This window comes from Mustela nigripes, chromosome 7 (genome assembly GCF_022355385.1).
Source record: "Mustela nigripes isolate SB6536 chromosome 7, MUSNIG.SB6536, whole genome shotgun sequence".
In the NCBI taxonomy this organism is placed as follows: Eukaryota; Metazoa; Chordata; class Mammalia; order Carnivora; family Mustelidae; genus Mustela; species Mustela nigripes.
In genome coordinates, this window is record NC_081563.1 from 6,648,576 (window position 1) to 6,671,609 (window position 23,034).

Here is a 23,034-nt window from a genome sequence, read left to right on the forward strand (position 1 = left end):
TCGGGGTCCCCGCGGCTCCCTGCTTCCCTGTGTGCCTCCATCGGAGTGAAGCCCAGCAGAGCTGCCCAGCCGGCGGCCCGACTTCGTCCTTGAAGGAAACAAGCCGGCCTCGTCTGGCTTTCCCGCTCCCTGTGTGCTGGGTTCTGCCCAACCCACCGCCCGGCCGGCCCAGCCCGCTGGTCTAACCCCCTCCCAGACACTGGACAAACGTCCTCCAGTCCTCAGAGGCTCTCACGCACGGGGGATATAGCGCCACATCACAGCCCACACTCCGGGTCAGGAGATGACACTGCCAGGAAGCGACAGACGCCTGCCACCTTCATAACATTCGAGCCGAAAAGCGGCACTGCTGCATCCTGGAGCTCGATGTCACCAGCAACCTCATTTCTTTCCTTCTTTGGGGACTCATCCTTGTTAGTCTCCGGATGGCTGCCAGCCCTTCCTCAGACTCCGTGTCTCCTGGTCCAAGTCCAGAAGGGGGAGAGTCTAGGCCCCGGACTCCAGGCGGAAGTCCCGCGCTTGCCTCCGATGGGATCGCCCCGCTTACAGGCCACTGGGGAGCCCCCGCGGCCCCGGCCTGGAAGCCTCCCCACCTCCAACACAGCAGCCTAAGTAGAAATCGGGCCTTTGGGGGAACGGAGACGGGGCGGGTGGGGTGGCGAATGGAGGCAGAGAGGTTTCCCAGGCAGCGCGCCTCTGGTTCTCCGACTTCCGCTGCCGCTTCTCTGACCCCACTCTTGCTCCCGAAGTGTCACTGTCCCCAGGGGCCGGTCTGTGATTTCTCCTCCATCCTCGAGCCTAGGCCATTGAGCAGGGACAACTCCCGGATTCCTTCCTCCAGCCTAGAGCTCCCCCTTCAGCTGGAGATCAGCCACCTCCTGGGTGTTCGCCACCAGGCTCTGCAACGGGGAGGAAACGCTTCCTTCTCCAGCGCGAGCCTCTTCCGGGGGTTTCCGCGGCAGTGACGGCCCAGCCGGCAGCCAGTGGGCACCTTTGACTGCGCCGTCTCTCTCATGCCCGACCTCCAGTCAGACCTTCAGGCCTGGCGTATCTTCTCCAGTCCTCTCACGCTCTCGTCTCCGTGTTGCAGCAGCCAGTCCAGTCCAGCCTGTGGCTCACCGGCCTCGAGGCCCTTTTGGCTCTCAGGCTCTCTTGGGTGTGGTCAGATCCTGTCAGGATAGACCACAAATGGCTCAATCCCGACTGCCCTGTCCGCATGCCCCCAGTCCCGGGAGCTGTCCCCGAGCTCCGAAGTCCTGCCCTTCATGACTCCTCTTGCCTTGTGCCCTTGTCTTTTCTGTTTCCTCAAGGCCTCCTCCTCGTTGGTTGGAGAATTTACCTCCATTCTTTTTTATTTTATTTTTTTAAGATTTTATTTCTTAATTTGAGAGAGAAAGAATCCTAAGCAGACTCCACAATGAGCACAGAGCCCAGTGCGGGGCTTGATCTCACAACCGTGAGATCATAACCCGAGCAGAAATCAGAAGTCAGACGCTCAACCAACTGAGCCACCCAGATGCCCCTCCCTCCATTCTTTGTAACTCCGCTCACCCGTCGCCACCTTGAGAACTCTGCTGGGCACTTTCCTTTCTGCACATCCCCTTGGTGTCTCCATAGTGTCCTGTACCTAACTCCTTACTGAGATGTCTAACTGTGTTCCTCTGCACCCCTGCCCTGGACTGCTAGTACCTTGAGGACATGCCCCAGGCCTTTGCTGCTCAGCCTGTACCCAGCACAGTCTCAGCATAGAGAAGGTCACTAGCAAATGGCGATGCTAATTTTGTGGTTCCCCAGAACAGAAACCTTACAGCCATCACCAGCTTCCCTTTCTCTACACCCTGCCTCCAATCTCCCAAGAAAATCCTGCTGTTCCTCCCTTGAAAACACATCCAGAACACAGCCATCGCTTATGGCCATCCCTCACCTGGACTTGTGCAGTCGCCTCTCTGGACTCCTGTCTTTCCACCCACGGGCACCTTCATTTTAGTCTCAATCTAGCAGTCACAATGATCTTTCTGAAATGTGAATCAGATTAAGCCTCTCCTGCTCAGAACCCTACTCAACCCAGAGGAGAAGCCCAGGTCCTTTCAGTGTAGACAGGATCTCTGCCACCTACTCTTCTGACCCTGCCCCTGACCAGTCTCCCCTCTTGCCGCCTCCCGCAGCCATCCGAGCCTTCTGGCTATCTTGGAACTTCTCTCCATCCCATCCGCTGAAGCTCCCACACACTTCATCTGCTGAGGTTACGTGATGTGGACAGCAAGGGCTGCCCCAATCACAACCACCGCTGTCTGCCCAGTCTCGGTCACGTTACCAAGGAGAAAGATTCACATTTCATGAGCCTGATGGGATGTTGTTGACATTCAGAAGAAGATGAGTAAAAGGCTGAGTGTCAGGCTTGCCCTTCTCGGCAAGTACGTTTCACCACTTACCTGTTCGGGAAGACCACCAGAACTGTTGGCTTTCAGCCTGTCAGGGCCAACGTTACACTCTTGCTGCTGACCTTGGACTGACCTGACTTTCCAGCCCTGAGTCGGTCTAGTCTGCGGACCTTGGCCTCCTTGACATCCACAGGGCATGGAGTCTGTGCGCCCTTGGCGAGGCTGTGAGCAGGTGAGCAGGAAACAGCAGGTGCTAGTCTAGACACCGAAGAAGCGCATGTGTGCGGAGGGGAGAAAAGCCAGAGGAACTCGAGAGCCCAGTGACCCCGCTCCCCACCTCCACCTCTGCCCCTGGCCCCAGGCCCCCTTAACCCCTCTGGTGTTTTCCATAGCATGCCGCTTTCTAACCTGCCGTGTCTTTTACTTGATGATTACACTCATGTTTACTGTGTGCCTTCCCTGCTAGAATGTTTGTTCCTTCAAGCAGAGCAAGGGCTTTTGTCTGACTCGTTCACTGATGAGTCCGAAATGCCCCAGGAATGGCTGGCACCTTGTAGACGTTTGTGTGGATGCATTGTGTGAACCACATTCCATCTTGGCAAATAGTCCCGTTATAATAATACTCCGTCCTTGAATTACGATGTTTGAGCATGCCGTCTGATTGCTGTTGAAGTTCTGTTGATACGATGAGCAGTCATCATGGGTACCTGGCTGGCTCCATCGGAGGAGGACTTTTGAACTCAGAGTCACGAGTTCGAGCCCCACTTAAATAAAAGTTTTTTAAGAACTTAGTAAGAAAATTGGGGGGCACCTTGGTGGTTCAGTCGGTTAAGCATCCGACTTGATTTCAGCTCAGGTCATGATCTCAGGGTCCTGGGATTGAGCCCTGTGTTGGGCTCCCTGCTCAGTGTGGTGTCTGCCTCAGGATTCTCTCTCTCCCTCCGCCCCTCCCATCCCCCCCTAAAATAATTTTAAAAATAATAAATAAAGTTTCACTGACTGAAGAAATCAATCAGTCCAGTGTTTCTCAGCAGCCCCTGGAATATCACCTGTTCTTTCCCGAATGTTCTCGTGTATGTTGTTATGAAAGAGGAGCTCTACCACTCTCTTTTCCAAGTTCCAGAATGCTGAGGAAAGAGAGTGAATCTGGTGGGTGGGTTTTCTTTTAGTGATTGGGCGAGAAGATGTGCCTTTCCCTGAGACAGCCCCGCAGGTGCACACCGTGCTCAGGTCTGAGTGCCCTGAAAAGGAGGGTCGGTCGTGTCAGGGATTGGAGCGGGCTGTTCCTTCTGACCTCTGCTCCTTTCGGTGCGCGATTGTCCTGTTACTCTTTACAGAAAATTAAACCCAAAGCCCAGGGAAACCGCCTCATACATGAGCGCACGCCGGCCTGTGGGGGACCTCCTGAGGGCACACAGCAGGACACACAGTCACTTCGTGGTTATCGCTCCACTTCTCGCCTGACCTGACTTCTTTGCCCTCCTGAAAAAAAGCATAATTTGCTTAATTTTCGGGAAAATCCTGTGATAAAAACTAAAACAGTGCAAGATAACTGGTTTTTTGTTTTGCTTTGTTTTGTTTTACTTCCTATTTCCTTCAGGGATTTCCCTTCCTCTCTTCCTTCTTTCCTTCCTTTCTGTCTTAGTGTACGCCGAGACCTCAGCCATGGACTGGGGAAGTTACAAGAGGCAAAAATGCTGTCAGGACCCAGGCTGACTGTTACCTAGACTGAGAGGAAAGGCCTCTCTGGGAACAAGCATCTGTAGGAGCGAGCCCGGATTCCTTCTGGTCTCAGAGGTTTGCAGACTCCCCGGGGAGTCTGCCTGGGCCTCCATAAGGAACAGCAGGAAAGGGAAGTGCCAAGTGCAGGTCACCCACTGGCCGCTGGAATGGACACAGAGCTCTCGCCTCCAGTGAATCTAGACACACACCTTAAACCCATCACAAAAAGTAACTCCCAGTGGATCCCAGACCTAGATGCCCTTGGGTGTGTCAAGGACTTTCTAGCTACAACAACAAAGGCATCCATGACAGCGATCACAGATGAGCTGCACTTGACCAAGATGAAAAACATCTCGGCCATAGGCAATGTCAGGAGGAGAAAACAAGCCCCAGACTGGGAGGAAATATTTGCCGAAAACATCTAATGAAGGACAGTTACTCAAAATACACAAAGAACTCTTTTTTTTTTTTTTTTTAAAGATTTTATTTATTTATTTGACAAAACAGAGATCACAAGTAGGCAGAGAGGCAGGCAGAGAGAGAGAGCGGAAGCAGGCTCCCTGCAGAGCAGAGAGCCCGATGTAGGGCTCAATCCCAGGACCCTGAGATCATGACCTGAGCCGAAGGCAGAGGCTTTAACCCACTGAGCCACCCAGGTGCCCTCACAAAGAACTCTTAAAACTCAACAATAAGAAACAAACTACCCAATTACAAGAGGCCAGAGAACTTAACAGACACCTCACCAAAGAAGACCCACGCGGCAAGTGAGAATCTGGAAAGACACTACGTCACACGTCCTCAGGGAAACACATGTGAAAACGACGAGCTACCCCTGCATACTTCTAGAATGACCCCAGCCCAGACCAGTGCCACGACCGCATGCCGGCGAGGCTGGGGAGCGACAGGAACACTCGCCCACCGCCGGCGGGAACGCAGCATGGGCCGCCACTTTGGAATACGGTTTGGTGACTCCTTACGACACTGAACGTGCTGTTACTATAAGATCCAGCAGTCGTGCTCCGTGGTGCTTACCCAGAGGAGCTGAAAACATAGGTCCGCACAAAAACCCGCACACAGATGGTTCATAATAGCTTTATTCGTCACTGCCAAACGTGGGGGGCAGCCCAGGTGTCCTTTAGTAGTTAGGGACGTGTGTGAGTAAACCACGGCCTGTCCAGCCAGTGGGATATTTTCGGTGCTAAAAAGAGATGAGCTACAAGCCATGAGAAACACAAGGAGGACCCTCAGTGCAGACTTCCAGGTGAACTAATCTGATCTGAACAGACCCCAGGCTGCCTGATTCCAACTCCACCGCATTCTGGAAATCAAGTGCCGCGACGTACACAGTAAAGAGATCAGGGTTTGCTGCGGTTTGTGGGGAGCTGGTGAATTGCTGGGAGAGATTTTCAAAGCAGCGAGCACACTCTGTAGGATAGCCTGACAACGGGTTCATGTCCACACGGCATTCCAGCATCGTCCAGACCCGCAGGAGGTGTGATGCCCGAGAGTGACGTCTAAGGTCAGCTCTGGGCCGTGGGTGATGGTGGTGTGTCACGTAGATTCGACAGTTGTGGCAAATGTACCCTCTGAGGGGGGCTGTTGATAATGGGGAGACACGTGTGTGTCGGGGAAAGGGTAGAGGGGAAATCTCTGTCCTGTCCCAGTCTGGCTGCAAACCTAACACTGCTCTGAAAAAGCAGAGTCTGTTAAGAATCCTTTCCCACACGCGTGCGCAGACTTGCTCCCCTGCAGGGCGAGGTACCCAGGAGTAAGGTGAGGACCCCGAGAGCCCAGCTGCCTCCATTTCTGACTCGTGTGTCTAAACCCAAGGGAAAAGAACACTCCTTCGGGAGGCGAGCAGGCCGCATGTCCCAGTTCCCCATCCCTGGGCAGCATCTGAGGTCACCCTGTTCCCCAGGTGGGCACTGGGGGTAGCCTGCATGACCAGATCTTAGGCTCAGCCATGCAGGGGGTTGTTGCTGATGGACTCTGGCCTCCTGGGACCTGAGGCCGGCCAGCTCTCGTGACTGCAGTCCCTCAACTCCCAGCGAGTCGGATGCTCCCACGTCCATGTCCCGCTGGGCCAGATCGGGCAGTGGACATCTTGTCCCGTGGCTGCAGAGGGAGCCTGAGGCAAGCCTGGCAGCCTGCACAGGTGGCCCTGTTGCCAGGGGCCAGCACGGAGCTCTCCATCTCTGTTTGCGTGCAGGTGGTGATAAGAATAAGCAAACATCCTGCAGACCACGCGGACCAAAGGGCTGTGGCTCCAGGGGCAAAGGTGCCCCAGGGACCCCTCCTGCTAGGAAGCCAGGCCTGAGCCTCGAGAAGCGCGGGTCAGAAGCAGGAGAGGCTGCGGCCGCAGCAAGGCCTCCCTCCACAGTCTCCTCCCGCCCTGCCTGCCTGCCTGGGAGGCCCGACGCTGGCCAGGCCTGTGTGGGGTTCTCGCAGCCTTCCCAGGTGGCCGGCAGCCAGGCAGGGGCTGGCCTCTGGGTGTCTGGCCCAGCTGGACGTCGGCTGCCTTCCTCCTGCTGGCCCGGGCGCAGAGCCCACAGCTGGCGCGACGCTGAGACCTTTCCCCCACTTCCAGCTCGGGCCTCCAGATGATTCCAGGCCCCTAAAGTTTACAGAAGTCCCATGTCGCTGGCAGAGGGCTTCCCAGGCCATTCCCAGCCTCCCTCTGTTGCTCCAGCCTGAAGGCCACACAAGCAAGCAGGGAAGGGAAAGCTGGCCCCCGGGGGAGGGCCATGGCAGACCTGCAGGGCTGGGGCCAGGCCGGGGCAGGATGAGGGCCCACTGTCTGTGCACTAAGCCCCCGCCCCCCCAGCACCAGCATTAGGTCAGCACAGGGCTCGTCCTGTCCACCATCGGGCACCTTCCCAACCCCTGAGTGTTGCTGGCGGGCGTTAGTCCTGAGGCTGGGCCTCACTGGCCCACTTTCTCTCAGCTGCCTGTGGGGTGCACCAGTCATCCTGGGACCCTCCCCGTGTCCCCAGCCTCCGTTGTCGGCTTCTAATCCCCTGGACCTTGAGCATCACCTTGAGGCGCAGCTGTTGGTGCTCCCGGCTGTGTCACTGCCCCATGGCCTTCCCAGAGCCCTCACAGCCCAGACACCAAGCTCAAGACTCAGTGACAACACAGGCAGCTTTCCCCGAAGAGCCACAGCAGGGTACAGCAGGGCCCAGGTATGAATGCTCCGGAGCCCAAGGCCCACATGGAGAAACGGAGGCACGGAGGTAAGCAGGGGCCCAGCTGAGCCCTGGTGACCCCCAGCCTCAACCCTGGTCCTGCCTGGTCCCTGGAGCAAAGAGCTGGGGTGGGGTGGGGTGCGGGGATGCATGGGGTAGGGGCTCCCAGCCTCGTCACACCTGCCCGAGGGCCAGGAACAGCCACTTCCCCAGAGGTCACAGGGCCAGGCCCCAATCCCACCTCTTAGCATCTTGCAGCTCTCTGGTCAGAAAGGGAATATAAAGAGGCTGCCTTGGCTGTGGTCCCTGCCCAGCCTCTCAGGGAACCCATCTTGATCAAAGCCTGCAGATGCCCCCCCCAACCCCCACTTTCTCAAAGTGCCTCCAGCCTGCTGTCTCGTCAGGCCTGGCAACAGAACTTTCCCAGCTGGACGGGGGCACCCCTGGAGTCAAGCCAGTGCTCGAGGTGAGTAGAGGGACTTAGCAAGCAAACCAGGAGGTGGGGTCCCCAGGCCAACCACAGAGCCCTGGGGCTTCCTTCCAGGTCTCCTGGGTCTGCGCCCCTCCCGGGCCAGGCCCCTCCAGCTCCCCGAGCCGGCAAGCGCTGGGCCCTCTGCATCTGCCCAGCTCCCGGGTGGGCTGCTCCCTGCCTTTCTGCTCCCGTGGGGACAGCTCCTGGGGGCTCACAAGCTGTGAGGGGGTGTTGGCAGCCCTTATCTGGAGCGTGATAGGACGTCATGCATGGTAAGGAGGGCCCAGAGCTTGGGGGCCTGGGACAGATGGAAAGGGGAATCTAATTCTATTTCTAGATGGGTCCCGGGCACCCAGAACCATCCCGGGAACTGGATGCCTGGGCTGCCCTCGCTGCCGTGTGACAGGATGGTCACCATGCGTTTCCTTAGCTGCAGATTTTGCAGTTTGCAGACAGACTAGTGATAAAACCCAGCTCATGGGCTCGTGGGAGGAGGGGCCGGCCTCAGGGCCGAGCACACAGGCGGCGCCCGGAGCAGCTCCGGAGCCGAGAGCGAGAACACGCTGTGAGAAGGATGGGGACACGGCACACGGACCCGCCTCGGGCTTCAGAGAAAGTGACTGTCGCAAAACGAAACAGAAGAGCACGAGCCCACGCGGGGGGACGCTAACCCAGGAGCACGTGCACGTTCGATGAGGAATCCGACATCACACAGGCCGTCGTCAGCACACTTAGGAATTACAGAATAAGGAGAGCGGCTTTCTAGCGGGAAGCCCGGCCCACGCCACCCCAGTCCCCCGGGTCAGGTGACGGAAACGATGACCGCCCTTCGCGCGGGAGAAAGCCGCCCTGACTGCGGGCTGGAGGCGCTCAGCGCACAGCAGCCTCGGGAGGTGCTCGGAGGAAAGGGAGCCCGCGTGCGGCCAGGAGCGGCTTCTTCCCTCTCAGGAATCCCTCAGACAACCCCAGGCCTGATAGTTTCCTAAAACACCGTCTGATGCCTGCTCCGTGCCTCCCCCACCACCCACCTCCCACCCCCACCCCCTGCCAAGTCCCTATTTCAGCTCAGCAGTGTGGTAAAGGCCTGCGAGTGTAGACAAAGCCCAGGGCTCCGGAGAAGGCTTCCCGGGGAGCAGCTGGCATGGACACCGGCAGACGCTGGCCTGGGGCCTGGGGGAGGGACGGGAGGCGCAGAGGCCAGAGCTGCAGGGGAATGGGGGTGGCGGGGGGCATGGGCAAGAGCTCAGAACAGGAAGCTGTTTGACCCCGAGGGCCAGAGGGGGTCCAAGAGCTTGGGCTCCAGTGTCGTCAGAGAACCCAGCCAGAGGTGATCCTGAGCCTGGGGAAGCTCGAGCCAAGGGGCACCCCCACAACTGCCGGGCCAGGAAGGAGCAGCCCAGGCCTTAGGCGGAGGTGAAGCACATGACAAGTGCATGTTCACTGTGTGCCTCTGTGCTCGAGTGTGTGCGTGTGTGCGTGTGTGTGCGCGTGCACACAAGGACCCTGACTTTGGAAAGGGAGGGCCGTAGGGAAGGGGCTGCCTAAGGCTGCCCGGGACCCCCCCCACCAAGGTACTCAGAGTCAGCCTGCTTCCCAGGACACGTCCTCTGTTCTGTTTCTGCCCCAGGGAAACCTGCCCTCGGGCGGGGCCGTCAGCCTGGACACAGGGCAGCCTTCCCAGGGAAAAGAGGGAAGGAAGATGCTACCTTTTCCTGGGCTCGAAGCTGGCCACTGCCAGGTATGGGGGATTCTGCCGGCTTGCAGGCTCCTGGTTTCAGGCAACAGAAAACTCTCAGAGGCAGAAAGCTGAGACACCAGCGTGAGAAAGTGGACAGGAACCATGGCCAAGGTCATGTACCAGAAACAGGCCCATGGCTGCCCAGGACAAGTCCTCCCCCGACCCTGTCACTGGCAGATGGAGGGCTCCCCACCAGGCCTCCTGGGCCCCCCTCTAGGTATCGCTCAGGGTGGAGGCTCGGTAGAGCTCCCTGATAGGGTAGGGGGATTGGCCTGCAGTAGGAGACAAGCCCACCCCCAAGACTTCCTGACCAGGGTTTCCCAGAGATAAGAAGGGCAGGGGGACCCCAAGTGCACAGGTCTCCAGGGTCTCAGAACTCTCAGAGAGGTGGGTGCATGGGAAGGCCTGGCGGACCACAATCTGGGAAGCCTTCAAGGAGGAGGTGACAGCTCAGAAGGGCTGGCAGGAGCCCCCTGGGAAGAGCGGGCCCAGCTTTGACGCAGGGACCAAAAGCAGGCACTTGGGCTCTCGGAGGCTGCCTCCTTCAAGGGACGTCAAGGATCTCCTTCCCCAGGAAGGGGTGGGCACACGCCCAGCCTCTCGGCTCTGGGGTCCCCTCCCTGGGGTCCCCTCTCCGAGCTGACATGGGGCACCCTCCTTGTCCCTCCCTGGACACCTGCCTTACTCAGCCGGGAAGCAGCCATGGGAGCAGACACGGGCCTGGGACTCTGAATTCCTCACTCCCGCAGGGTGGGTGGAGGCACTGAGGAATTTTGACGGGGGAAGGGGGGTGTTCTAAACCCACGGATTCTGGCTATTGCTGGACAAGGGACGGGAGACAGCAAGGCAGAAGGCGGGGGAGCACTGAGAAGATACCCCGGGTGCGGGGCCAGTGCGGGGGACTGGCGTGCAGGGAGTGGGAACTCTGCATGCGGACAGCGGTGAAGGGGGGTGGGGTTCTGACCCAGCTGGGCAGCTGTGTAGACATGGAGGGAAAGGGGAATTCAGCTCTACCTAAGCTCTTCCCTCTCGTCGAGGGAAGGCAGCGTGGTTTTCGCTCACCTCACCCGCTGGCCCTGCGGCCTCCCTGGGCATGGCCCTGCCCCAGGACACCGCTTCCTGGGAGCAGGGGCTAGGCAGTGGGCTCCGGGCCAGGTGGCCTTCTGGGAAGGAGGCTCTGTTTTCCTGGAAGCACCAGAACAGCAAACACACGGCCTTGCTCTGTGCTTCCGCCTCTGCCCGGGCTCTGCACTGGGAGATAAGGCTGTGTACACAGCAGCCCTCGGATGGGGCTCCCTCCTCCTGCAGAGCTGCAGAGGGACAGCAGAGGGAGGGGGAGCGAGGGGCTGGGAGGGAACAGAACAGAGACCCAGGAGCAAAGGAGCCACTGCCCTTGCTCGTGGTGGGGGGCCTGGGGGGGGCAGGGATTCCCTGAGACCAATGAGCAGGCCGCACACGGTCTGAAGAATGCGCGGGTCACGTGTGTGTGTGTGTGTGTGTGTGTGTGTGTGTGTGTGTACATGCGTGTGCTGCTCTACTCCTTTGGTCCACACGTTCACACCAGTGTCCAGAAGCCACAGAAGCCACGCTCAGAGTTTAAAGAGGACCACGGGGTCTCTGGTTCCAGCCATAGGAGCACAACAGCTATCAGACTTAGCTTGCCGCTGCGCATCACTACAGGACAGGGCAGATTCCTTGGAGCCCTGGGGGGACAGGCAGGGCCGTGGTTCCTAGACAGGGCGCACCTGGGGGCAGCAGGTCCGGCTTCTGCCTGGAGAGGCCGCTCTACCGCACAGCCCCAGGAACTCGCTGGCAGAGTTTGCTGATTTCTGTGGTCTCAATACTCCCTTTGTGGCTGATTTCAGGCGGGGATCCCTGGGAGGGGGGGGACCCTCCGCAGTGGGCCCGTACAAACTGGCTACAGCGAGCTCCGTGCACAGTCGGGGAGCGGGAGCTCAGACAGGGCGGGGGCTCCAGGCCAGCACCGTGTATGGGGTAGAAGCGTTTCTCTTCAGGGTGCAAAGCTCCGGACTCAGCTTCATCTTCAGGGCGGCTGCTCCGTTGGAAAGCACGCTGGGGTCTCTTCTTGTCCCTTGGAGCCCGGCTGCTCGGCGGAGAGGGGGTCTGAGACCCGACGGTTAGCTCAGCCCTCAGACTTGACCGGAAGTCCTTCCCCACATCTTGAGCCCTGGGGACTCGGTAGCCTGCTCATAGCCCCAGGCGTCCCCTATGCACACCCACCCACTCACGCAGGCTCACGTGTGCACACACACACACACACACACACACACACACACACACACATTTTCTCCCCTTCCTCTTTGAAGCTCAGCTCAGACATGGCCAGGAGGCGGTGCTCCCACCCAGAATTTCCCCACCTATCTGCATCCAGCTCCCCCTCCTCACGCAGTTCCCCTGCCCCCCCTCCCCAAATGCCTGGTCACCTCTGTGTCCCCCCTGCCCTCCCCCGCACTGTGTATACCCAGAGAAGGCAGCAAAGCTGCTTTCTCAGGCCACCAGCAGGGGTCTGTATGGATAACATGCCTACTTCCCGGCAGTGGGGGACATTTAACCCATTGGCGCCCTCCATATGAGGAGTGGGAGACACACGTGAACAGGACACTCCGGGGAACAAATCTGATCAGGACACCAGGACCTCTGGAGCCCAGGCATTTGCTGGAACCCAGAGATGCTGGTCGAAGCCCATGTGGTCTGTTTTATCTGCCCTTCTGCTGGTCCTTTGCCACCATCCTAGCAACGTCCTCTTGTAGCCAAAAGGGGAAACTGAGTCTGGGGCAGAGAGGATTCTGCCCCCCCCACCGTGACCCCTCCCCAGTGGCTGCTGAGCAGCCAGCCTGGGTGTATCCCTCTGCAGGGGAAGTGCTGGCCAGGCCCACCCACCCCTGCATAGGGAGGCATTTCCCCAGGGTGGGGAGTTTCCTGCTCCCTGCAACCCAGACAAAGCCCTCAGGGGGAACCTGTGGGATCCGGAGATCCCAGCACCCCTTCCAACCTGCCTCCACCCAGAAGAGTGCCGTGGGCCTGTGACACTCTCGTCCCCTCCCTCCCCCCCCCCCCCCCCCCCGCCACCTCCGGGCCCCAGAGCTTTGTAAACTGCAGCTGGGTGGGGGAGGTTGGGAACTGGAATGGTCCCTACGCCCTGCACTGAAGCATCTGAGTGGCCAAGCATGAGGCTGGGTCTGGAGACACCCCAAGGCCCGGCTGTGCGCGAATCTGCTCCCCGAGAGCCCCGAGGACCATGCAGCCGGCTGGCCCACCAGCCTTGGGGGGGGCGGGGGATGCAAACTCAGGGACCTCATTTTCTGACCCCGAGCTCCCAAGGTGCCACCCCCCTTGTGGGACTCCAGGCCCGGCCCCCGCCCAGGGTTTCTTGGGGTCCCACATCCAAGACACTCGATACAGTCCCACAACTGTCCCCTTTTCCCCAGGGGCAGAAAGTAAAGAACTCTGTCTTCCCAGCATCACACACATACCGGTCTTGACATGAGGGAAAAGCTGGGCCCCCAAAACCAAAAAAATGACCTGCTCTGGGCTGGGGGACCATGCCATGCCTAAGTGCCATGTTTTGTGGAACAAAACCTCTAAATTCTTTAAACAACTCGGCTAGGGAAGTATTTTTTTTTTTTACATTTTTTATAAAAATGTAAAACCCATTCATTAACCTACAGGGTATTATTAGTTTCAGAGGTAGAGGTCCGTGATTCATTAGCTTCCTGTAACACCCAGCGCTCATCACACCCCGTGCCCTCCGCAGGGTCCCTCCTGGTAAAGATCCCATCCTGAAGTCGGAGAGCGAGGAAGGCCCAGAGGAGGTATTTCCCGCCGGGGCTTCTGTTCTCTGCTGAGGTGGCTTCCCAGAGCTGGAGAGAACTGGGGACTTGCGCGTGCTGACAAATATGGCCAAAAAGACCCGAGAACATTTAGGGAGGAAGGGAATTCTGGGTCCTCTTCCCTGGACCCTTGGCCGGCCTTCAGGGCTGCCGTCTTGGAAGACAGTTGTGTAGGCCCATGAGCTGCCGAAGGACTCCCTGGGAGGCCCTACGCTCGCGGGGTTGGTGTAAAGGGGGGTACCCAGCCAGGACTCGTGGTGTGAGGCTTAGGGCAGATGGCACAGGCAACGGAGGCCTGAGGGAAGCAGGGACCGTCCGGGCGTACGGCTGTGGCTCCGGCTGGAGTCGGCTGCCGAGGGCAGGCTGGTGGCCCTCTCCCCTTCTGGCGAGAGCTGCCTAAGACTCTAGAGCAGGAGGCGCCCATGAGCCTCCAGAACCCCAGGGCGGCCCTGGGGCCTCAGCATGAGCCCCCCCAAGGCAGGACCCCCTCCCAGCCTGGTGGGCTTCTGCCCAGGCTGGCTCAGATCCCTCGCGCAGGGGGCCGCACCCCTCGTGGGGAGGTCCGGGCACTTCCTATCATGCAGTCCTCTCCCCGCTGGTGCAGAGGGAGCAAAGGCTGTCTGTCCAAGAGCCAGAGGCAGAGCTCTTCTTGCAATAGCTGCCCGGGTTTGTAGGTCACCCATTACAGGAGGAGGGCCCTCAGGGCCTCACCACTATGGGGTTGGAGAGGAGCAGAGTTCACTGGGTGGGGGTGAGGCAGCCGGGCAGGAGAGATACAGGAGCACTGCACATGGAGGACAGAGGACTTGGGTCTTTTATTTTTTTAAATATTTATGTATTTGTTTGAGAGAAAGAGTGTGTATGTGCACACGAGCTGGGCGAGGAGCAGAGAGAGGGAGAGAGAATCTTAAGCAGACTCCTCACGGAGCTGGGAGCCCAATGCAGGGCTCGATCCCAGGACCCTGAGATCATGACCTGAGCTGAAATCGAGCCAGCTTAACTGACTGAGCCACGCAGGCGTCCTGAGGACTGGGGCTTTTACAACGGGAAAGTTCCATTTTGTGTTAAGTCTTCGCTTGCTTCCGTTCCTCCACTGTGACCTTGAGTCAGTGTCCATGCACTTGGCTGTGAAGGGTCAGGCCTGTCCAAGGGCACTCCAGGCCCAGGTGATGAGGAGAGGAGGAAGAATCTGCACGAGCATGTTCTCAGAACTGGTCAGGAAGGGAGAGATGTGGCTCTGGGGGTCCCTGATGATACTGGGAAGGATGCAGGTTTCCAACTGGACAAGGGCTGGGCTTTCCTTACCGCATAGGAGCAAGAGAGTTCCGCAGGCTGTGGGACTTGAGGGCTGCGGATGGGGCAGATCGGGCATCCATCTGGGTCCCCTGAAAGTTGAGGGGTCAGCTCTGGCTGCCACAAACATCCCCTTTCCTGGAAACTCAAACTCCTCACTGTGGCTAACCAGAGCCTACAGCCCTAGGGGCCCTGGGTCCCCCACACTCGGACCCAGCCACGCTCCCGGCTCCCCCCGAGCCCCCACGACCCCCCGGTCCAGCCACCAACTGTCACACACGTACCACTCCCTAACCCACCTCTGCATACGCGTACACACACGTGCGCTGCCTGAAAGCCTGTCCATGTCATCTCTCACGGCACATTATTTTTAAAATTTTGGGTAACAATTTTAAATTTACCAAAGAGTTGCCAAGATAGTGCAGAGAGTTTCTGCATGCCGTCTGCCCAAGCTTCCCCAGGGCCAGCATCTCACACAACCAGGGTCTGCCCATCAGAACTCAGAAACCAACACTGGGACAATACTACAGACTAAACAGACTTTATTGGGAGTCTGCTAGTTTTCCTACCCATGCCCTTCACGGTTCCCAGTCCCCTCCCAATCCCCCTGTCTCCTTAGACTCCTGCAGTCTGGGACGGTTCCTCAGTCTCTCCTTGAATGTCATGACCTTCATTCCTGTGAAGAGTCCTGGCATTTTGCAGAGTGCCCTTAGGTTTGAGCTGTGCAACATACCCATGATTCGACTAGAGTTACGGAATTTAGGAAAAATAACACAGGCCTACAGTGCCCTGCTCGCCTCTCCTTGGGGGTCCATTACACTAACACGACTTAGCCCCGGTGAGGGAAGCCCCCGCCCGCCCCCTGTGCTTGGTCACATTTACAAGCTCTCCCCGCTGTGAGGTTACCCTTTTCCCTTTCCGTACAGTGTGAGAAGCAAGTCACCAAGTCCAGCCCTCACTGCGGGGGGAGAAGACTGAAACTCCACTGCCTGGAGGGGGTTCTCCTGTGGGTTACTGGGATTCTTCTGTATCAGACAACGGTCGCTTCCCTCGTGTTTGCTTAATTACAGTGCGTTTTCCGTATCTCCTCTCTGAGAGCCTCAGAGCTGAGAGGCTAGAACAGCTCCGCCCACCAGACTTTGCTCTCCCGATGCACCTGTCAGACCCCATCATCATCATTACTTTTCTTGTGAGCCCCCGGCCACGGGACAGGTTTCTAGTCATCATTTCGCGAGTACTCGGTATATAGTAGGCACCTCTGCCAACAATTTATAGGCGCATCAACTCATTTAATCCCCACAACATGCCTTTAAGTAGATATTTTTACTATCCCCATTTGACAGATGAGGAAACAGGCTCAGAGAGGTTAAGCAACCTCCCCAAGGTCACACAGGTAGTGAATGATCTCCTGGAGGGCGGGAACTGTGTCACCCCCACATCTCCCCAGTGGCTAGCAGAGTACCAGGCTTCATCAGGAACAGGCTTGTTTTGCAACAAAAAAACGGCAAAACCCCAGGCTGTTGTCTTGCTAACTGCCCCGGTCAAGTACCTCCCGCCTTCCTGCCCAGAGCTTCCTAGGCCCCCAGTGGCCAGCAGCACCAGCAGAGGCGTCACTCCTGGCAGGAGGCGGAGGGAAACGCAATGAAGCCATTCCCCAGCCAGGAGCACTGAGCACCTGTCCCCCAGCTCCACTGATGGCCAGGGCAGCCCCGCCCAGAGAGTGACCCAAGGAAGGTGTTCAGGAAAGGGCTCAGGATATCGGGGCACGCGGTGTTTCCTAAGTTCAACCTGGCTTGGCCGTTGTTCTTGGGGAAGAGTGAGCCCAGTCAGCACCCGCCTGCTCTGCTTTCAGAGCCGCTGGAGCTCCCTGTTCAAGCCAGAGACAAGAGGGAGATGAGAACAGTGATCAGTGGGACTGAAAAGAGGCCACATGGGGACACCGAAGAGGGTCACTGACGGCAGGCTGGGCAGAGGGGCAATCACAGCTAGCAGGGGCCTCTGCTGGCAGTCCCCTGGTGCCTGGGAAGCAGCTGGCTGTGGGCCAGGCACCTGGGTGAAGCTGGGCAGCTCCCCCTGGCTCTGCTGTGCGTGTCTGGCCTGTGTAGACAGGGCATCTCCTGCAAGGGGCTAAAACCCATTCCTGTGCTGAGTCAGGAGGCCGGCCAGCGCGGGGGACCACAGGAACAGGACAGCCTGACAGAGGCTCAGCCTGGAGAGCCCGAGAGGGCAGGAACAAGGAGCAGGAGGCAAGCTCAGGCCCCCGCAGGGCACTCACAAGTTCCCCCATGGGATACTCCTCTACTGGCCACTCTGCCAACGCCCTGAGCCGCTGCTGGCCCTGCTGCCCATCGGGGCTGCTGCCAGCACCGCTCTGGGTTGCTGCAGAAGCCAGGCTGGGAGCAGAGCCGGCTCCGGGCAGTGGGCCAGGTGGACGGGCTGGGTGGCCCCGGGGATACGTGGAACGCTGCCCTCCCAGGCCAGCCCGCTGTCTCCGCTGTTGTCCAGGGCCACGCTGGCCTGCAAAGGCTTTTTCCTGGGCTTTTCCCGGGAGAGCAGCCCTGGCAGGGGTGGCGGTGTCATATGGTACAGGGCACTGAGTTGGGAGTGAGTCCGGAGGTGTGAGTTCTGGTAGCTTCTCTGTGCACCCCCGGAGGATGATTCGGACAAGCTGTTGTTCTTTGTTCTCTGGCTCTTTCCTCTTCCCGTGAAACCAGGGCATTGGGCTGTATCCGTGGTTCTCATAGCCTGGTCTCTGGGCCAGCGGTGTCGACATCTGGGAACTTGTTAGAAGCACAAATTCTCAGACCGCATCTGAGTCCTGCTGGGCCCAGCCGTCTGTGTTCTGACCCTCCCCCTTCCAGTGCTGCCCAGTGTGAGAACTGCTGGCTTGGATCCTCTCCTGGTCTTTTCCCGAAGCTATTTCAGTCTCTTGGGCGCCCGCTCGGTATGTGATGTGGCTACGGTGCGTTGTCAGCTCTGAGGCGTCTCTTCCGTTCCCTGAATGGCTACCATGCACTTGTCCCTTAATGCTAGTTCTAGTGCCAGCTCCTGTGGGCAGCGGCCCCAGACCACTCTCCACCAGCTCTGTAGTTGGAGGGAGTCAGGTGTCCTCTACCCCCTCTGCACCTGTGTACAGTATGTCCCCCTGTCACTGCATTGGTTCCTCCTGCCAAGTGGGACCTGAAGGCCAGGGGTTGGTCTCAGTCCCCCGCGGTCCTGGAGCACCCAGCCCACAGGGGTCTCCTTCCCGTCCTGCCTGGGCACTCAAGGTCCCCCACCAAGTACCTACCCGCTCCGAAAGCCTCCAGGGGCCCATCCTGAAGCTTTCCTTTGGGGAAGGTTCCAGCTTGAGACCCATGTGACCTTTCTCCTGGAGCGTGGGGGCCCGACCTGTCCATGCAAACTGGTTCTCCCCCTTGGAAGGTCTGAAGACAGACCATACAGGTGCCGCCTGGAGACAGACAGCCACTGGAGGCCATGATCAGCGAGGGCAGGAGCCAAGCAGTCCCTGCTTCCCCACCCCCTCCCCTTGTGTGTGTGGGGGGAGCCACAGCAGGGCCCCCGCCCCGCCATTCCAGCCCCACTTACAGGGACTCACAAGTGTTCTTAGCACCTGTGGTCCAGACAGTCAGGAAAAAGCAGCAGCATCAGGAGATTGGAGTCCAGGAGATGGGCCATGGTGTCCAGAGCGCCTGCAGGGTCCCGCCGGCTGGTAGCTCTCCTTCTCCAGCTCTTGGTCAGCATTTAGGTTAAATGTCTGAACCCTCAGCCCACAGTCACGCAGCTAGTCGGTTTGCAGCATGTTCTTGTCCTTGTGGAGCTTCCAGTCATCAGGGAGTTCAAGGCGGGGGGAAAGAGAGAAGGATGGAACCCGGGGCCCACGGGGAGCCAGTTCCCCCACCCCACGTCAGCTCTGCTGCCCCTCCCCCAGCCGGCTCTTGGTTCCCAGCGTGGCCCTGGCCAAGGCTGAAACACTTGAGAGCTGGCAAAGGCTTGGGACCGCCAGTCAGTGACCCGGGGGAGAGGTGCCAAGGGTCAGTCAGGAGGAGGACCAAGAGTGCTCCCCACGGGCCCTGCCTCACGGCCGCTGCCAGACCCGGGCCAGGATGCCGAGGGACTGGTTCCAATCACCGTTTCTGGCGTTGAAATCAGCTCATAATCAGAAATCTGGGTTCTAGCGACGCCTGGGTGGCTCGGTTGGTTGAGCAGCTGCCTCTGGCTCAGGTCATGATCCCAGCGTCCTGGGATCGAGTCCCACATCGGGCTCCTTGCTCCGCAGGGAGCCTGCTTCTCCCTCTGCCTCTGCCTGCCACTCTGTCTGCCTGTGCTCGCTCTCGCTCACACTCTCTCTCTGACAAATAAATAAATAAATAAAATCTTTAAAAAAAAAAAAAAAGAAATCTGGGTTCTATTTCTCTGCCATTTACTCCCTTTAAAAAAAAAAAGAAAGAAAGAAAGAAAGGAAGAAAGGAAGAAATCTGCTCCTCCAGTTCAACATGGAAAGGAGTCCAGCCTGCCCTGCAGAATCATGGCTCTCAGAGACAGAATGAGCCTCTAGAAACAACCAGAGAGTCCCAGATTTGGGCATTTCACTGACCACAAAATTTCAGAACCAATTTGGTGGGCTGCCAATGTTCTGTTTTCACGGGTCACGGCCTTCTGTACCATCTGCCACCGCTACCTTTTCCTAAAACACAGACCGTTCCAACGCAAAAAAGGAGCGCTCTCATCTCTGTAATAAATGATAGTCCTTAAATTGTACTTTACAACATGGGGGCAGGGAGGAAAGCAACAAAACCATGACAACAAACTTGGTCATAGTTCGGGACTGATTAGAATCACAGAGCAACGTCAGAAAACCGAGCTCAGGGAAGAGGAGGCCCGCTCCAGGTGACTGAGCACTTGAATCCCCGGAGCTAGGACAAGAGCCCAATGCTTGGTCTAGGGTCACTCCAACAGTATGACTGGCCTGCAGTGTGGCAGGCAGGCGTCACTGACCCTGGCTGAGTCAGCTCCAAATGCTTCGCATCCCACCAGGGCCCCTCCCGGGTAGATGCCTCCGACATCACCAAGAAGGCGGAGAATGCGGGAACACGTTGGCCTGCCTTCCTCTCCAACCCAGAATCTTCCTGGATCTCCAGCCATTTCTCTCCCTTGCCATGTTCTCCCACAGGCAATCCCTCCCTCCTGCGCAGGGTCAACTTCCCTGTTGCGCGTCCCCCATCCGCCCCAACACACACTTCCCCCGCCTCCTACCCCTGTCCCCTCAGCTCCCCGCCTCGGTCTTGCATCATTCACATTTCTCCACTGGCCCCTTGTCTCCAGCATATAAACATCCTCAGGTTTCTGTACTGTCATTTAAAATTCCTTCCAGGACGTCTGGGTGGCTCATTCGGTTAAGAGGCTGCCTTCTCCCGGTGCCTGGGTGGTTCAGTGGGTTAAAGCCTCTGCCTTCAGCTCGGGTCATGATCTCAGAGTCCTGGGATTGAGTCCCACATCGGGCTCTCTGCTCAGCAGGGAGCCTGCTTCCCCCCCTCTCTCTGCCTGCCTCTCTGCCTACTTGTGATCTCTGTCAAATAAATGAATAAAACCTTAAAAAAAAAAAAAAAAAAAGAGGCTGCTTTCTGCTCATGTCATGATCCTGGGGTCCTGGGATAGAGCCCTGCCTCGGGCTCCCTGCTCAGAAGGACACTGCTTCTCTCTGTGTCTGCTGCTCTCCCTGCTTGAGCGTGCCCACTCGCTCTCTCAAACAAATAAAACCCTTAAAAAAAAAAAATTCCTTCCAAAGTTCAAAGAAAACAAAATCAAGATGGCTTTCAAATACACGAAAAACTCTGAAGGAAACTCCATCAGAGAAATGCAATATAATATGAGTTCTCATTTTTTCCACTCAGCTGGGTAAAGGTCAGAAAACTTGAGAAGACCTGGCATTAGTGAAGAGAGAGAGGACTGGCTTTGCAGTCCCTCGTTGGTGGGATAACTCAGCATAAGTTCACGCTTGGAGGAAAACGTGACAATTTTTCTAAACTTAAAATGCATGTACTTACATACAAGAAGCGTCAAAGCAGCTGCGTTCGTGGTGACCCTGGGTTGGATGTCGGTCCGCTGATGACCGGGCCAATGTCTCACGGTGTGTTCTGCAGCAAGAATGAATTAATTCTGGCTACAAGTGACTGCATGCTCGACCCCGGAGAGAACTGTAAGATTCTCCGGGTACAGGTGTCAGTACACGCAGAAGTCTCCTCTGGTCTCAGAAGCCACGATTGGGGTCTTCCTGGCTGGGCTCAGGGTGGATGGTGGTGGGACTCTGAGGACACGACTGCTGTTCTGTTTCTCCATCCGGATGCTGGTGACATCAAGCGTGTGCCTTGTACAGATTCAGTGAGCGGTGCCTGTATGTTTCCACGTTTCCTGGATCTGTCCGGTGCGTCACTGACGTTTACCAAAAGGAAAAATGATAGAAAAGAAATGCAAAGGCAGCTGACGCGGCAACCCCATTCATGGGAGGGTACTCGGTAGGTGTCCTCGCTCGTGGGCAGACGATGCTTGGAATCTCGTCCTGGCAAGTTAAGAGCCTGAACGCTCCGCTGATTTAATCAGGAGTAAAGTAAGTCACGACACATTCATACAATGGAGCATCTCTTAACCCTTAAAAAGCACACGCCCTATCTCTGAGAATGGGGAGGTAACACGCTCTAAGACGTCTTGTGAAATCAGAAACCTGGGCTCCAAAGGTGCACAGAACACTATGCGCTGGGTAAGGGCACGTTTGCACAGGAGAGACTGGCTGGAAAGTCACACTGGAAGGTGGTGGTGGTCCGTCCACTCAGGGGCATATCAGTCTGTCCACACTGTCTGAGGGCCTCAGTGCTCAGGGGCACATCAGTCTGTCCACACTGTCTGAGGGCCTCAGTGCTGTCTCCGAGCGAACGAGTCGGAGCGGTCTTTAATTCACAAACATGGCACTATGCCTCTGGGTCCCCGCGGGACCAGCACCCGGGGAGGGCGGCAAGCACAGCCCCGTGGGCAGCTTTGTGGAGAAGCAGGATCTGGGTAGGGGGGAGGGGGAAAAAAGGAGGGGCCAGCAGGACCCAAGACCTGTGTGTCTGTCCCTAACCTGGGCTAGACAAAGGAAGGCTAGGTTCTCATGCTTGAAGAGCCCTGAGCCGGCCTGCCGTCCAAGATCCCCCGTATTCCCACCGTCCAGGGGCAGGCACAGAGTCTGAGAAGCTCATGTGTGGTCTTCATGGCCAGCTCCTGCCATCTCGTATTCAACAGAGACATGGCCGGCCATGTGAGGGGGCCACACTGGCCTGGCTGGGATTTGCATCCAAGTCCAACTCCCAGCCCCTGCCCTTAGCCTTCTACTGAGCTGTCCTGCTGTGTGGGAGACAGGGAGGGCATCCTTGAGGAGTCGCGCAGTCCTACAGAGCCAAAGTGGAGAGGGGGTGCCATGTTCATGCAGAAGGCAGGCCGTGTGCAAAGCAGGACAGAGCGACTGGGCCCGACATTGTTGGGGGGCCAGGGCTGCATGCACAGAGCTCTATACTGGAGCACTGGGGGCAGGACGGCCAGAACCAAAGGGACTCAGGGAACTGGTTGGCCGCATGTAGGAAGCTCTGGCCCAGGCTGGTCATGCAACATAACGGACTCCTGCCTAAGGAATGAGGTTCAGTCCTGTAGCTACTTGGCTCCCAGCTGAGAGTTGACACACTGGTTTGGTACCGTCTCTCCTTCCAGAAGATCATTCTAGCAGTGAGCTGAAGGGCGGATGATAGGCAGTGAGGCTGGAGGTAGGGACACCTGCTGGGAGGCTGTGGCAAACAACTCAGGGGACAGAGGACGGACGGTGGCCTGGGCCGGGCGCGAGTGGGTGATGAGGGAAGCTAGCGGTCTGCGAGAGATTGAGGAAGAAGAAGGGCATGAAGTAATTGGCAAAAGGAACCATGTTCAGGAAAGGGAAGGTTCCCTGGTGATTCCCCTCTCTGGGTGAAGTCTCGGGGTATCCGGTGATGCCCTGCCCAGAGATGAGAAATGCAGATTCGGGCAGACCGTGAGTTTAGTCTCAAGGACACAGAATTAGAGCTGTCTGCAGGATGGCCAGGTTGGGAGGGAGGGGCAGTAGGTGTTTTGCCTTCATTCATCCATTCAACCAATGGTTACCGAGTTCCTGCACTGAGCCAGGCACCGGGCGGCAGTGGGGAGGGGGGTTGTTCCGCAGTGACTGGGACAAGCTGCCAACCTAGGGAGGGGAGACAATTAATAAATAACTAAAGAAACAGAAAAGCAACAGATCCTAAAAGGTGCCAGGGTGAAACTGAAGAAGAAATGGAGAGTAGTTGGTTTGCTTACCCCTGTCCACCCAACAGCGCAGAACTATGAGGAGAAGCAG